Source organism: Ixodes scapularis, unplaced genomic scaffold, assembly GCF_016920785.2.
Source record: "Ixodes scapularis isolate PalLabHiFi unplaced genomic scaffold, ASM1692078v2 ptg000683l_1___fragment_1__unscaffolded, whole genome shotgun sequence".
Classification (NCBI taxonomy): Eukaryota; Metazoa; Arthropoda; class Arachnida; order Ixodida; family Ixodidae; genus Ixodes; species Ixodes scapularis.
In genome coordinates, this window is record NW_024610019.1 from 569,517 (window position 1) to 585,770 (window position 16,254).

Consider the following 16,254-nt stretch of genomic DNA (forward strand, 5'->3'; position numbering starts at 1 on the left):
CGGGCAGCCCACATTGTCCACTTCCGACGACCCTGCCGAAGAACTCGGTGACCAACTCGAAACTGGTGCTTGCTTTGATGAGTCATTGGATGAATCGAGCAACAGGGAGACAGAACTTGTTCATGGCGATCCCTGCCAACAGGACATCATCAATGAAGAACATGACGTTCCCGGCAGTGTGTCGCCCCCCGCTTACGATGAAGCACAATGTCTCGCCGACAGCTTTGCGGAATACGGCAATTCCACACTACCTCACTCAACGACAACCAAAGCAGAGGCTGTTGCCCTCATTATGTCTTTCCTGACGTCGGAAAACTTGACTTGGTCAGCGCTGGAGAAACTACTGCGTATGGTAAACGCAATGTTCGGTGTTGGAAGTGACGTGCTTCCGCGCAGCAAGTATCTATTCCGGAAGCTTTGGGCGCCCAAAACTGAAGGTGTGGTAAAGTACCATTACTACTGTAAAAGCTGCGGATCGTTGCTTGATTCAAGCGAGCATCAAACCACCCAAGTCTGTGCCAAGTGTGCAATGGCATGCGATCTTGCAAAGGCCAAAAGCGATGGCTGCTTTTTCATCACAATGAGTTTGCAACATCAAATACAGCAGATAATAAGCGAAACAAATCAAGTGCTTTACAAAAACTTGGTAAAGCTCAGGGAAGAAGCCCAGGCTCCCTCTGATATCATTCGGGACATCACAAGCGGAGCAGCTTACAAGCACCTCCAGCAGACGGGTGTGCTTGAGTGGACTGACCTAACTATCACGTTTAATACGGACGGCAGCCCATTGTACAAGTCTTCAAGATCCTGCATCTGGCCAATCCAGCTTATTATCAATGAGCTTCCACCAACCGTCCGGTTCGACCACTGTGCCCTGGCAGGACTTTGGTTTGGCTCAACCCACCCGGACATGGGCCTCTTTATGACAAAGTTTGTTGAAGAAGTGACGTCTCTCGACACCGTAACCTGGGAGAGCGACTCCACTGTCATGACTTCCAAGGTCCATGCTCTATGCTGCTGTGTGGATGCGCCAGCGCGGGCTGAAGTTCGCAACCACACCCACTTCAATGGGTACTTCGGGTGCCCCTGGTGCTTGGCTAGTGGAGAGCACTTGGGGGGTAAGTCTCTCGCTGTTACATTCTGTACACTGTTTGCTTCTCTTAACTTCCCGTTGGTTGCGCTCATTGCTTTTGGACTCTATTTAAATGTGCCAAGTCAAACTCTGCTGCTCTTGTTTTACACTTTTAGGAAGCCTGCGTTATCGAGGCGCCGCACCAGATGAAGAGAGGACTCCTGAAGGAGTGCTGAGAGACATGAAGCTGGCCCTCCAGAGTGGGGTGTCGGTCAACGGGGTCAAGGGACCTTCTCCTCTCGCCACCCTGCCCAACTTCGGCCTGGTGTGGGGTTTCAATGTAGACTACATGCATTGCGTCTTGTTAGGCGTCGCTCGTCAGTTCACGGAGTACTTGCTCAACTCAACCAACTGCCACGAGGACTTCTACATTGGTAAGTTTCGTATAAACATATTTAGTGTGCGAGTTGCGCGCTAAGTGAAAGAACAGTTTGAGCTGAGATACCATACTACTGGGACGCAAATCTCACAATAGTTGTGAATTAGAATTTATTCTCACAAATTTAAAAACGATTGCAGTTTATCAGAAATTATTTTACATGCATGGGTGACACTGCAGCACATAAGATAGATTAAAACTGTAGTAAAATAAATAGGAGATACACATGAAATATATTTATTGTGCATGGTTTGTCTTTGCTACCATATATCCACAAAAGGGAAGTGTTATCATGGCCATTGGTTACATTCCTATTAAGTCTGGTGTAGCGGATTGTGCTGTACCCTACATATGCCAGTGTTTTTGAAGCATCTATCAAAGGCAGAGACTTTAGTTATAACCATTTCACGCCAAGGTTTTGAACCTCAGCGTTCGAAAACCTGCTCACATCCAGCTTGGTGTGTAAGTTCACCTGCCAACTGTGCATTTTTTACAGCCAGTATCCACCAAGGACGATGCATGCTTAGCTGCCTCGTCATTATATATGCGCTTTCTGCACTTTCTTTATCATGCCTGTTGACTGGCGTGCTCCTTTTTATATATTTCTGCATAGGCAGCCGGCAATGGCCAGGCGGCGCCACGATAGTACTGCATTCAGCGCCACAAGCGGCGGCGCCTCTGTTACTGGGGCGGCCTATCTGCCCGCCGGGCCGTTGCGGGCGGCGGCGACCCCGATTTCAGCAGTCCCCGTGTGCACCTGCGTGCGTCCCTGGTTTTTTCGTGCGGTTTTTTAAGACCATCGGGAGCCTTGATAGGTCCAAGTGTTTAGAGAATATTCTAGAGTCGTCATCTGGACACCAGTTTGAGTTGTCTTCACTACTTGTGGCCGCCCGATCGGTCTGTGCTTCGCTCGTCTCCCAGGAAGTGACACAATAGAACGAGAAGGCAGCGAATAGGTTTATTGTACATTCCGGTTGCCCGTCTTCGAGAGCCGGCAGTCCGGACCCGCCGACCCTAGTTGTCGCCCGTCGGTCAGAACTCGCAGTCGGAGCCCGTGTCCAGGCCTGCGGATCGTCCTTCCCACGCGAGTACGGCGTAGGCTAGCTGTTCCGGGCTATCTCAGTCAGTTTCGCTGCGGAACCACTACGGGATCGTCATGGCCCAGGCCGGTATGGCCAGGGCTCGCCGCTTCCGCCAGTCCTGACCGGAACTTCGCTGGTGGAATGCTCCCGGGAATCGCCATGGGCCAGACTAGCCAGAACAGCTCTATCGTTCCTGCCCGGTCCCAGCCTCGTGCAGCACGCTCTTCCTCTTTCCTCGCCGGCTGGCCCCGCTGGCGCCTTGCTCGGCCTTCCTCTCCTCCCGACGGCCACACACACTAGAATAAAATTTGGAACTCAGCATGCTACATAACCATACGCACATCGCAAAGCCTGGTGTAAAAAGGCGACAGGCAACGAAGTGTATACGTGGAAGGATATTTACCCTAAGCACAAAATTTTTCCAAACAAAAAACATTAGCAGCCTGTTTCTGCACGCCGTCACATTTGTTACTAGACTCGGCATTAAATTTGGTTGCTGAAACAAACAAAACTTTGTGCTACGAAAATCCACTCGCAGGTTTGGAAGGTTTTGGTTGCGACCACGCATGCCGAACGGCATTAGCGGTGCCGGAACGGGCCGACGGGCCTTTCGCTTGAAGACCTGATCGCCCGATCCTCGACGTCACAACGAAGCAGCAATCGGCCCGATTGTTCCTATCGTATTTCCCTATGTGGCTGTTAAAGCGACTTGTAATATAACTTGTAATATGTTATTTTGCCGAGTAGTCTGCAAAACGAGTTCGTCCGACCACTTTCCGAGCCTGCACATATATTTTCGTTCACTTCCCCCCAAAGAGTTTCTGTAAAATTCACTTACTTGATGCGTCGCACTGCAGTAATCCACTTCTGTCGCCGTGTCGCTTCCCAAGATCTCGAAGGGAAGCGATGAAGTTTGACGCTTGAGTCACCTTCGCGACTGTGGCCGTGTTTCACGCAGCAGTAGCAGCGTTTATTTTTTTGGGGGGAACTCTAAGAGGTAGGCGAGATGTTACAGGAACCCGGTGAGGTCGTAGAGACTTGAAGTTGGGACTTACTTTTACGAAAAACGGTTCCAAAAAAAGCTCACGCCGACTCGGAATGCAACATTCACACGTGGTTTATGGATGCGACCGCCCGCTGCACCCGCGACCCGCGCACGCCTGACCTACCCAGTTTCTTTATTTTGCAGCCGCTAGATGGCGCAACGTGTAGCGCCAAACTGCATTGCAGGTTGCCTATACTCGTGCGCGAAAAATAATTTTGGTACACTTGTGCGTCATATATGTGTTGCTTTGTCGGGGTTGCCACGTGATAAGAGGTGCCAAAGTAGGTTTCATTTCAGTGGAAGTGCAAGCATAGCAGAAGCTACGAGAGCGAGTTCCACGCCTTGGAAGTGCCTGTCAGCTACGCACAAGGGCTTATGCAGTGCAAGAGTCATTCAGGGCGACATGCACACACGTGTAGCTTCTGCCTCACTCGCACTCGTGCTGAAACCGTGGCTGAAACACTTCATAGGCAGACGACTCTGGCTAGGTGTAGGCTTTGGGTGCAGTCAGTAGGGTTGCAAATACACCCACACTTTTGGCAGGGCTTGCTCAAATTTTCTCAGATTGTTGGAGCAAGTAAGTGGAGAGGGGGAAGGTGGGGAGACATAAAGTGCAGGGGGTCAAAACTGGGGTGTTTTACTGAAATAACTCCGCATTTCACCCCACTCGAGTACTAATTTTGGCGGCTATCCCTTCGAGCTTATGCATGACGATGTTTGCATCCACGAAATTCGTACCAAGTTTATTTTCTGCCACACATTTTGTGTTACCAGTGCCATTATCACAGTAGTGCAGTAAAGGGGTTAATTTTTTTATGTTTTTGGATTCACTTGAATGCACTTTGCCTTTAAGTTTTTGCTACTGCCTGCTCATGCTTATTTCTAGCTTTTCATTATGTAGGTGCATGATGTTGCTTCAGCTAGAGCAGTGTTTGTATGATGAGGCTTATTCAGCTTGCACTGAGGCCACATTCTCGTCTGCATGCCCTTTCTCGCTGTACTTCAACTCCTCATTGCAAGTATGTCTCAGTCATTGGTGTTCATTTCTGCCTATTTTGTTTAAGACTCTACAAACATTACATATTTGGCACGAACAAGCAATTGTTGACCATGATGAATTACCCTGATGCTGGTGGGAAAAGAAAGCTTCGAAAAGTGAAAGGAAAAGGGGTCAATGGCTTAGCTAGCTTGTACTACTTAGCCTTGGTTTTATAAAATCACTGCTTCATCTTTGCAGCTTTAAACGGGGGGTGCAACGATTTTATGATTAAAAGAATTTGCATCTCGTCATTTTTTACGTTGTTTATTGTGTCCTGGAGGATAGAAAAAACACCTCCCTCATTAAAAATGTTGCGGTTCCGCTGCATAATCGTAAAGCAAAAGTTGAGCTTTTTCCCCCACCTGCGGCCGCATGGTGGCAGCCGAAAGAACTACAGCGAGTAGATTACGTGACCTCGCTCGACTCTAAGCTGCAGCATAACGCCCGCTAATGTCAGCAGAGAGAGGGAAAGGAAGCGTCCTCCGAGAGAGCACACGGGAACCTACACGGTACCCCGAATGACTTCACTAGGAGGGGGACCAGGTGTGACCCTGAAGACTGGGAGTGAGTTGAGGGGTGCTCGAAATGCCAATATTGATCTTTTTTTTACGCAACAACTAGGACGCGCAGGCGAAATCTGTTTTCTGTTCTTTACTTCAGAAGTGTCAGAGGGCAACTTCCACAAATTTTTGACCGAAGTCTGGAAATCGTTGCACTCCCCCTTTAATGACTATCCCATTTTTTTTGCAGGTAGCCCATCCATGGTGGCAGAAATCAACCAGCGACTCCTGAGCATTCGGCCACCACACTGTGTGACTCGTCTTCCCCGACCTGTTGGCGACAGGAACTTTTGGAAGGCCAATGAATGGAGGCAGTGGTTGCTCTTTTACTTCCTCCCATGTACTCTCGGCATTTTGCGACAACGCTACTGGAACCATCTCTGCTGCCTGGTGGAGGCGATTCACATCCTTCTGTCGCAGGAACTTTCCCAAGGACAGCTCAAGCATGCTGGTAAGCAGTCCGCTTTTATGGCAGAGGCCGAATGTGCCTTGTAATCCCAGCCGATCAGTGGCGTGTGTGACTGTGTGCTTGTTGTCATGACCGATTGGGTTGCCCAATCATCAGCAAACTTCAACTGTAATGGTGTTGGTTTAAAGGCGTGATGACTTCATGCTTCCACTGTGCTCAGTGAACATACCGTATGCATACCTGCCAAGTTTTATGATTTAATCATAAAGTGCCCGCTTTCCAGCGCTTTCTAATGGTTATCGTATTGGCAACAATATTTGTAAGATTTTTTCTGATCCTGTGTAAAAAGATGTAGTAAATTGCTTTTGCTCGAACTGCATCTTGCCAGTTTGCAATTCGGTGTCAGCCACACTGATACATCGACTTGTACGCTAGGGGGCATAAGCTACCATTGTTAGAAGGGCCGCTAACACGCATTCAAATCCAAAATGACTTTCTGTTTAGAAAATCGTCCTTTTGGCAATTTTGGTTGTCGCTCACGTCGTGCATTGTGTTACCGGAACTTTTGCGCATGATCCCTTGAAACCGCCTGTACAGCAAGATGTCGGGGAAAACTGTTTTCAAGTGTTCATTCCCAGCTATTCGACCGACTTTCCATTTATCAAGACATCGCGAAAGGTGCGCATTTTGTAGTTCGTGCCGTGGCAATGTACTGTGTCGCCTCAGTACGAACATTCTGTTCGTACTGAGCCGGGACATTCTGTGTCATCTCGGTAGGAAAAAGCACAAGGACTCTGTCAAACTAGTTGAAACCAACGAGAAGCTTGGAGAGTACTTTAGCCGATCAATGGATCACGAAACTATTCGAGCAGAAGGCCTTTTTACGGCATTTTTGTTGAACAGAACGAGCCATTTATGGCAGCTGATCACACTGGAGGCCTCTTTCAGAAAATGTTCCCAGCCTCAAAGGGAAGCTACTAACTATGCTTGTGCTCGAACCAAGACAGCTGCAATAATGAAAGGAATGGCTGTAAAAGAGACCGGCGATGTTGTTAGTAGTTTCAGGAGCGTACCATTCTTGGTCGTGGCTGATGCAAGCAATGACATTGGCAATGATGCCAAGCTTTATCCCATCATAGTCACGTTTTGTGACTGAGCTTTGAAGAATAAAACAGTTTTCGTATTTCTTCACACAATTGTGTCTTCTGGCATCCCCTGTTATAGTCTAAGCATTGTAGGGTTGGCAGGTCTGCATATCGGGCCACCTCTCACAGCACGGTAGTTCGAGCACTAGCCGAAGCTCTCGCCAAGAGACGCCAGAGAGCCATGCCACTTAAAAAAAGACTGTAATACCACCACGGCTATCGCCAGCACTTTATTTGCGGGATATAGACCAACACGCGGCCCTGACGTCACGCAGCTGTGGTGGCGCTGTCGACGGCACTGCGTATGCGCAGACGCTTCACATCTCGCGAATTCCGTTTTTGCACACACGCAGTGCCCACACCCGGTGTGGGCAAACACAAGCTCGTTTGTAAACAGTGCGTCGGTCTATAGCAATGAGCCTTTGGTTTTTTGGTAACAAGCTAAGTCTACTTTAGCACAAGGATAGTTTGGTAAATTTTCTTATCTATTTTATGTCGACTGCACGTTGTGTTTCGGTATAATTGAGACCAAAGCTAAAATAAAGATAAAGCAAGTAGAAGGTAGGAAACTCCTAAAAATGAAGCCATCTGGTGTAACCCAGAATGGTTGTCGGCATTTTGTAATGAGGCAAGTCTTTTAGATAAATGTTGCTTCCGTACTATCATGTTTCATCGAAACATGAACAGCGGACCGCGTGGCTTTCAGTATGCGCTCACACACACTGCAATGGCCAAGACATATCCAAGTTGGAGATGAATCCTGGTATACCCTTGGTGTTACTGTGCATGTGTGACCTTCGCTAGCCGGTCAACGGGCTGTGCAGCATTCACTAAAAGCCACGTGGTCCTTTGTTCGTATTTCAATGTATCACAATAGTACAGATTGTCTCAAACTTGTCTAAAGCAAATGCTAAGCCTAGTTTGTGCATATATTATTTGGTTTCTATTTGCTTGGGCATAGTTTGGTAATAGTACTGAGATTTTATGGCTTCTTTGTCCCATTACTATCTTATTACCTTGAATAGACCTGTTGCAAAATGTACAGCGCCACGACGACAGGGAATTTCGCGTACCCTCGGTACAGATCACATGCTTTCTCGTTTTGCCTCCGCGACTGCTCGCACGTCGCGACAGCTATTGCCAGCAGCTGTCGCAGCCATCCGCCGGAACGTCGTATGTCGTTGGCGGCGTACCGTATCTGTGGCAGCGTAAACGCATTGCGAAAGGTGATTTGAGCACGTTATTGGTCCTAACTTACATCCACGTCTTGTAGCGTCACAGAATCCACTTATTTTGCGCCGCAGCCGTGGCGGGGTTTGGCTAGGTTCGACAAAGCGTTGGCGCAGCAGACGACAGAGGCGGTGCGGTACAAAACAGAGGGGTGAAAAAAGGGGCAGACCCTCTCCCCCGTGCGCTCGTCGCTCGTTGGGCGTTCTGACTCGGCTACTCAGCTCTGGGGTGCTCGAACGTTGTTGCTATGGTAACCCGCGACTGCTCGCGTGTCCCGCTTTGTAGCAGGGGGAAAGACTATGGGAAGGGCATCATACCGAGTGCTCCCATTATTTGTAGTGCGGCGAGCGTCGGCGTTTGGGATTTTTGAAAGGATCTATTTTCTTAAATGTGCTCCAGTGCCATCAAATTTTAGTTTTTCTCTGCAATAAAATTCCATCCCGCGTGCTACACAAGTTTCACGCGTTCTGTAAATGCATAAAGGCAGGTTACATGCTGAGAATATCTGAATATATCCGATGCCAATAAAATAATGTTTTTTCATTGGGACAAAGGATTTCCTTTCATTTGCTGTTCATAAAGAAATGTTTTCTAAAAACACGATTGAGTTTTGTAAAGGCCCTCTCACACTGAAGCAGTACGACGGCAACACAACACGTTGTCCAACAGTCGGGCAACTTGTTGCTCGCTCCCCGTGTTGTCCGACAAACCTGTCACATCGCAGCAGCAGCACGACAACATGGACGACAACTAAAATGTTGCCTCGGTATGACAGCTTTCGGCAACAAAAACAGCTCAACTTGTGTTGGACAACGCGTGTTGCCCTGATCGCTGGCTGGGCGAATTTCGGGCCGGCAACACGACAACATAGTTAGCTTCGATGGTAGAGCTAGTTCCCTATCAATAACATCTTACTCAAATGAAGGCTTGCAAAACATTATTTAACGATAATTAAGGCTGGCGTGCAGCTAAAATAATTTGAGGAATATTTTTACTGCGTAATTACGGAAAGCAATTTTGGAAATGGTCACAGCTGCGGTCGTGACCGTTCAGACTGGTTTTGAAATTAGAACTCCCGAGAGACCAGCTCACATTACTGATAGTGAAATAAAATGGCATGCCTACTCACTTGCTAATAAAGCATATGAAAATAATCCAGAAAACCAAAGATTAAAAAATCAAAGCACAAAACGACCACTCTGATCATGATTGTTGATGCTTGGAACTTGGAAACAGCCGCTACCAGACACCTGATTTGTTTTATAAATACCCAGGACGTTTTGGGGGAATGAAGCGATCACATAGCAGGCGGTAGGCAAGTAGACAGCGTTGAAAAATACTTATTCCACCGATTGTTATGAAGGCCGATGGTGTCGCAGTTTTGAAGCACTATCAGTTCAGCTCAACACCACGTTACAAAAGATACTTTGGGGTAGGGCCGGTGCTAGCGCAATTTTACACTAGAAATAGGAAATGCATTGAAGAACCGGAGAGAAACACTTCATACGGTGGCGTAAATCCCAAACATATATCAGCGATGTCACTTTCCTCGGTTAGGGATATCTGCTTTGTCAGCGAATGAAGAACGTTTCGATAAAATAAAGAGCAGAAAATACTCCACGTGCCAAGTTTTCTAATCACAGTCACTGGTTGATGTCGTACTGTGGTAATTCCTGGCCCTTCGAACGTACTAGCACTTTGTAGAGTCAGATTTCCAGCGATTCCACGCCGCACACGAACAAAGGTAAACAATCAAGGTAGTGGAGTGTTCCCCGTGTTGTCCTCGCCGTCAGCGCGGCGTGACGGGGTTGTCGGACAACAAATCGGGCAACACGGTTGCCGGGCGGCGGCAACATGTTGCCCGACTGTTGTTGTTGCCGCGATGTGACAGGGTCGCCGGCAACACGACTTCCTTGTGTTGCCGGATAGAGTTGTCCAACTGTTGCCTCAGTGTGACAGGGCCTTAAGCGTCAGCATTATTATGCAAGTAGATTTCAAACTAGGAGAAATGGGACGTTGCAGTAGTAAGTTATCAGAGACTTGTTATGTGACTGTGTCTGCAAGCATGACCTGATAATATCCTTTTTTTGTATCCAGGCCATCTCCTGCAGAGGTTCGTAGCACGGGTGGAGCGCCTCTACAAGAGGGAGTCATGTATGACCTACAACGTACACCAACTCCTGCACATTCAGAAGGTGGTTGAGCAAATGGGGCCTCTCTGGGCCCATTCAGCTTTCGTGTTTGAGAGTGGGAATGGGAACATTGTGAAATCTGTCACAGCTGCCAAAGGGGTACCAATGCAGATAGTTGAGAGAGTTGTGGCTGCGCAGGAACTTCAACAGCTCTTCACTTGCGTTCCTCTGGGCAGCGCCGCAAAGGAACTTTGCCATGAAATGCTGAGTTTCAGGAGGGTTGCGCAGTGTTTGTACACTGACGGTGCATGCATGCTGGGATCTCCCACAGCTGTGGGAACCTTGACACCCGACGAGGAAGCTGCGCTAGAGGTGGCCGGCGTCGTACTGCCTGTTGTAGCTCTTGAGCACAAGCGGTTCATTTTAGAAAGAAAGGTGTACAACAGCAGCCTGTACTCGAGAGCTAAGAAAAGTGACTCAAGCGTCATAAAGACGAGAACAGAGGAGTATTTTAAAATCATGCGCATTTTAGAAGTTCACTCCGACACTGCAACAAAATGCCTGTTGCTCTGCAAGAAGATTGTGGAGATAGAGTCCGATGTGAGGTTCCCTAGTCACATCAAGGAATGTTTTATTTCCCGGCAATCATTCTTGACTGCTGTGAATGTTGTAGACATTGCCTCAGTTTGCCTTTTTATGGACTTTGTTTCTGAGGACACCGCTTATGTTTGTGACATACCGAACACAGTAGAGCGAGACTGAACTACTTTTGGGTGTTATGTTACTGGCTGTGGCAGATGTCAGGTCCCAACTACAACTAAGGTCCTGTGTTTTTAGGGTTTATTTTTCTTTGGATTCGGGAGTGTATTTTTTGTTGTTTACTTTTTTCCACAGATTCTGTGATTTTCAGGGCTTATTTTTGGTATCAACAAGAAATCTTTGTTTATTGGGAGTGACATGGCAGAGTGATTTTCCATTCTACAGGCAACATTAGCATGACCCGAATTCGGAATTTTCGGAGAATGGTCCAATACTGATAAAAAGAAACTAGATAAGGGGTGTTGTTGTCAGAGAAAAACAGAGCCTCGTGGGTCAGTGCTAGCTGTCTGGGTCAACAAAGAAAAAAAAAAAAAGCTGTTGATAGAGATATCTTCTCCTGAAACTAGGGGGTCGCTTTATTCAAGGACAGCTCCAATTTGATGTTTTTAGATTTTTACCTGCTCCGATGAAACCGCTTTGAGGGTTATTTATCTGGGTTTATCAGTATTTACCAAAAACACGGAACCCTAAATACAACATGAACCAAGGGCGGCCAAACTCGCAGTGCTCAAGAGTTTCCAGCAAAAATGTTTATTTTTAGTTAGCCGTATGTGGAGGAAGAGGGGGGGGGGTTATATGGTAGTAATATTCCCGTTCACGTGCCTTCGGTATTATGTTACATATCCCTTGACATTCTAGTTTGGGTTAACTATATAAATCGTGGTTCCAAAACGAAATTGGTGTGTATCTTCGGTTCCTGCCAACCAGACGTTTTTATCAAGAGGAGACAGATGCTCGATACAACTTAGCCATTTTTTTAATTGCATGTGTGCACAGAGCAGTGAGCTTGGTGTTTTATTACGCAGTCGCATTGCATCCTAACTAAAACCACAGGCCAGTAATTTTATATGTCGTGTCTTGCACCTGTCTTTCGCTGTAAGTTTCTCACGAACAAGCTTAGTGCTCGGCTCCAGCTATTTTAACCTGGGAGTTCTCAGATCATGACAACCGGAGTTGGGGGCGTGAAGAGTTGCATGCAGCCCGCAAGCCGCAGTTTGGCGACCCCTGTCATAGACCAGAAACTGATTTGGTCGTGGAGGAATTTTGGCTGTCGTGGCACGCGATACCAAAACTCAGGAGTGAGAAGCACACCGAAAGCCCTTTCCCCAACACGAAAACAGAGTGGAAAGCACATAATGCACCTTTCCTGTGAGCATGCAACTGGGAGATATTCTCTTCATGATCGGCTTTTACAATGCCCTCTTATTGCTGGCAGGGCTTTCAGCATGCTTTTCTATCCTAGTTGCAGCATGACAATACCTTGGCCTTTTAAATTTGCCACTTGTTAACATGAAGCAGCATTTGTCTAGTGAATTATATCAGCTTCTGTGGTCCATTTTGACAGTGGACTACAATTTCTTATTAGTATGTCTCAAATATTTGATTAACGAGTTTTACTTACATTTCAGTAGCTATTGATCTCACATCTTGCAAGCTAACCATGACTATAGTTTTGTGTTTTTGGTATATACCAATAAATCCCAAAAGGTAACCCTCAAACTGGTTTTCTTGTAGTTGGGGAAAAGAGAAAAACTCCAATTTGAAGCACTTAGAAAAGTCTAATCTTCAGAGGAAGAAATCATTACTTGGAACTTTGTTTTGTTAACCCGGAACCTGCCTGCACTGAGTGTAGCTGCTTTTTTTTCCAGGAACCACAGCCATTTCTTGTTTTCTTTTCTTTACGGTATCGGGACAGCTTCCAAATGTTCGGCTCACATGTATGTTCTCTCGATGTTTTGGAATCGCACCACTGTGACCCACTTTTTTCAGTGTGATGAGATGAGACCTCAAAACAGGGAACCCTGATCATCAAATAATGCCTGCACTGACAGTTGCCATGCCCGATTACATTACCCTGGTTGAGTCTTTTTTTCAAGGGCTCTTATTTTGGAAATGTCCCCTGTAAAATAATCACACTGCGTATATTTAAGGTATTGAAATTGTTCTGTACATACTTTGAGCTGTTGCGTGTTTGACTCGTTAAATTTATCCGTAGACTGATCAGCAAAGTGAAATGTGTGCCTTAACTTATTATCTCTGCTTTTTGTTTTGTGACTATTTCTTTGTCTTTACTTACTTTTGTTTCGTCACTTTGAAGAAAGCATGACTTCCCTTCAAATGCTAATTGACATGTATTTATTCATGACCTTAGTGTTCATATGCATTTTTTTTCTTTCAATAATCATATTATTTTTAGAACTTTTCTCACACACTAGGAAATGTTTAAAAGATTACTACCATGGATTTTGTGAACTGATGTGCTGTAAGGCACCATACGTTGTTCATGTGCACAGAAAATAAAAAAGTGGACAAACAAATAAAGTATTTTCTTTTTACTTGAGTGCTTTGAATTTGCATGCCTGAATTACTTTGGAGGAAAATAATATAAGTAAGCTAGTGAATGTAACTTATATGCTATTTATCTTTTCGATAACTAAGAAAATTAGTTTGTTTTTTTGCTAAAAAAAGTGATGTCATTTGAGGAATAAATTTTTGTTTCATTTTTATTTTTCGCGTTTTATGACTTTAAATATGCATGTCAAAAAAATTCAGTTTCATATCTGAAACTTAAATTTGAAATGACCTAATGTGTAATTTTTTAATTAAAATTCTTTATTAAACAAATTATCCCAGTTTAGTTTCGCGGTGCGCGCGTTCCCGTCGAGGTCTGATAATTTCTGGTCGCTTGAAATGGTGTATACCGGTAGAGCCCATACGAGGTTACCGACCGCCGGTCGCTCCGATACGTAATTACTGCTAACTGCGCATCGATTACTGGCCACCGGTACGCTATTACGGCCGACCTGTGTGGCGCACCGGCTTCGCCTGTACATGATAGGGGCAGCCGGTACGCTGTATCGGCTTCGCCAGTACGTGGATACCGGTTACCGGTGTGGCGTACCGGCTTCGCCGGTACGTGTTTACCGGCCGCCTGTACACGGTATGGGCAGCCGGTACAGTGTATCGGCTTCGCCGGTACGTCGTTACCGGTTACCGGTCTGGCGTACCGGTCTGGCCGGTACGTGTTTACCGGCCGCCTATACACGGTATGGGCAGCCGGTACGGCGTATCGGCTTCGCCAGTACGTGGTTACCGGTTACCGGTACAGAGCTACCGGTTTCCGATACGAGAATACAGGACTCCGGTATGAACCGGTATAGGCCGGTATAAATTTGTACAGGTTTTTTCAGTAGGGTCCTACTGCAAAACCTCAGTGATTTTCTTTTGTAGTCTTTGAGAACTACTTTAGCTGTTTAATATGTTATATCCTACCGTCATCAAGTCTCTCGTGAACGATGGTGCCGTTAATTCGACGTTATTGCGCTGTGCGTCGAACCGAAATTTCGGGCTGTGAAATACGTGACAAGGGGTGTAAAAGCTACACCTTTTTTTTTAGATTGCATACCTGGCAGCCAGTGTTCCCTCAGCTAGAGTAGTTGTCAAGGCTTCAAATGATCCTCAATTGGACGCATCATGGGAACTCCAGCGCTGAGCTGAATTTCATAAAGAATCAAAGTTGCATGTCGTTCTTCTGGTTCCACCGCCACGACCTGCAAAAGAAAATGAACATAGGTGTTACGGCACTCAACCTGAAGTCGCCAATCTCAAACACACAAAGAAATAACGATTACCTGTTACTAGTGATGTCGAATATCATACCTTTAAATCAATGGCTGGCACCAAATCGTCAAGGATATTCGGAGTGAACTGGTAACCCTGCAGATGATGTTGCAAGGTCTGTTCTGCTGGTGAGGGGCTGTCCAACATCCCTTACTAAACTGGCGCCCTTGGATCCACATGCCAACCTCAGACGCAGGCCTTTCTTCAAAGTCTCTTCACTCCATGGCGTGCCTCTCACTGAGTTCTTCTTGAGGCTTTCTATCTGGTCGCTGTTCAGAAACTATTCCAGTCCAGACGTTAAGCTCTTAATTTGGAGAAATACCTGCTTATTTTGTCGGCGAGCATGTGACAACTGCTGTTCCTTTTCCTGAAATCGCAGCTCGAACTCCAATATTCACCACCTGAGTGCTGCTTCCACAGGTGGTGCAAGCGGAGCTTCTGTCTGCTCAATTCTCTTGATCCTGTGTCGTGGCTTGTCCGAGGAAGCAGCTGCGAGCATGTACTTCAGATTACAAAATTTAGAAATACAAACATACCTCTCCGCAATGACAAAAACCTAATAAGAGGCCAGCATAACGACTCGGGGTTTTGTATCCCAGCTATACGTGTTCTGTCTTGTCCGAGGCAGTAACTGCAAACATAACGTGTTGAGCTAGAAACCTTGATGAATTAAATTAAAACCAGCTCACTGAACTTGCACGATTAGTAGAAAAAAATATTTTAAGTATGTCTTATCCACAGCAACCCAAGCTATGTATACTATACGCTATAAACCCTACGCTCGAAGTTTTAATAAAATCAACGCAACACAACAGCTCACAAAAAATCAAACAGAGCTCTTACCATTATAGGTTTTTTTTGTCATATATTGGGGGTTTTTCTCTCCTTCGGAAGAGGGCGGCGTGAAAGAATGAAAGGAGCTGCAAATGACTTGAGTTTCTTAAGGCCAGTCTTTTCCAAGATCACTTGCTCAAACTGATCGTTCGTGAAGGGATCCTAAAAAAATAAATGCAGCATCGTATATTTTTGTTTTTTGTGAAGCACCGATCGCGGAAATATGTTGCGCAACAAAAGCGCGAGCTGCTTGATTGTTAATGACTTTCCTTTCACGGACGCAATATGCTTGTGGTAACACTATAGCCCTCTTTATTTTTGGTGGTACCCCAGTCAGTCACGAATTGTTCTCAACTCATCCGACTCAAGGCAAGCGAGCTAAGAGCGAGCGAGTCAGTTTCCATTATTTAATACGCGCGAAAAGACGAGTAAAAGTTCTTTGTGCGCTAATTTAGTTCCATGTTTGTGTCGTCTCATGATCGTAGTACGCGCTGTTCACTGGCTATACCGGAAGAGACAGGTAATACGATTCAGAGTTTTACAGTGATTTACCTAGGAAAGTCTCCATGGGAGGCAGTCAAAACTTTTCCGACCGATCCGGTGGAACATGTCTTCGTCATCGAAGGTTTTCTTTTCCCGTCGGGACGGCAAAAAGCCTCGTCTTTTTCGCAATGCTGTTTGTGCAGCCCACAGGGCAGCATCATAGTATCGCGTGGCCGCCAAAGTCGTAAAAAGATGAAAGCCGTTTACAACTCGCTGTAACACCAAACTAGAGCGCAGCTCTTGAGGAGGAGGAGGAGGGAAGAGTACTGAAGGTATTGTATACC